This window comes from Etheostoma spectabile, chromosome 5 (genome assembly GCF_008692095.1).
Source record: "Etheostoma spectabile isolate EspeVRDwgs_2016 chromosome 5, UIUC_Espe_1.0, whole genome shotgun sequence".
NCBI lineage: Eukaryota > Metazoa > Chordata > Actinopteri > Perciformes > Percidae > Etheostoma > Etheostoma spectabile.
In genome coordinates this window covers 16,123,112-16,123,640 of record NC_045737.1, presented here as the reverse complement: position 1 = coordinate 16,123,640, position 529 = coordinate 16,123,112, and the positions used below count along the sequence as shown (strand labels likewise).

Below are 529 nucleotides of genomic sequence, written 5' to 3'. Positions count from 1 at the left end.
CGTGGCTGTGGGGTTGCCTTCTTCCTCCTTCCCAGACTTTGTGGTGGCTCTCACCACCATCTTCCTCCTGCACCGTTGTCGGGGTCTTCACTATTTACCCATAGCTGGGACAGTGGTTGACGGGCATCAGGTTGTTTCCATTCACCGATGGGCCTGCATGCCGCGTCTCTGGGGCCCACTGCTGCTCCGAGATCCTGTACAACTTAGCCTGGAACCACGAGGGCCCAGTTACCATGTGTGCCACGGGGAGGCGTGTACGAGGTCTTGGCAGTGGAGAGGCTATGCACCGGCGGAGGAGGCGACACACTCGGCTCCTCTCTCCGCCCCTGAAAACGCAGGGCTGTCCGGTGGCAGTAGCTGAAATCAGAGAGTGGCGAGCAGAAGCAGCATGCAGCATGTAGCATGCGGCATGCATTATGTAGCATGCATAACCTAACTACAAGCACTAACTGCTCCAACACTACTGCACTGACGCATCACATGCCCTGCGAGCAAACGCGCGCACACACACACACACACACACACACAC

At 57.8% G+C, this 529-nt stretch overlaps 1 protein-coding gene across 1 annotated transcript in view; it reads left to right on the top strand.

Annotated features, from left to right (window-relative positions):
* The window catches only part of dapk1 (death-associated protein kinase 1), a 94,644-nt gene that overhangs the window by 66,880 nt on the left and 27,235 nt on the right, over positions 1-529 (top strand). The window lies entirely within an intron of this gene.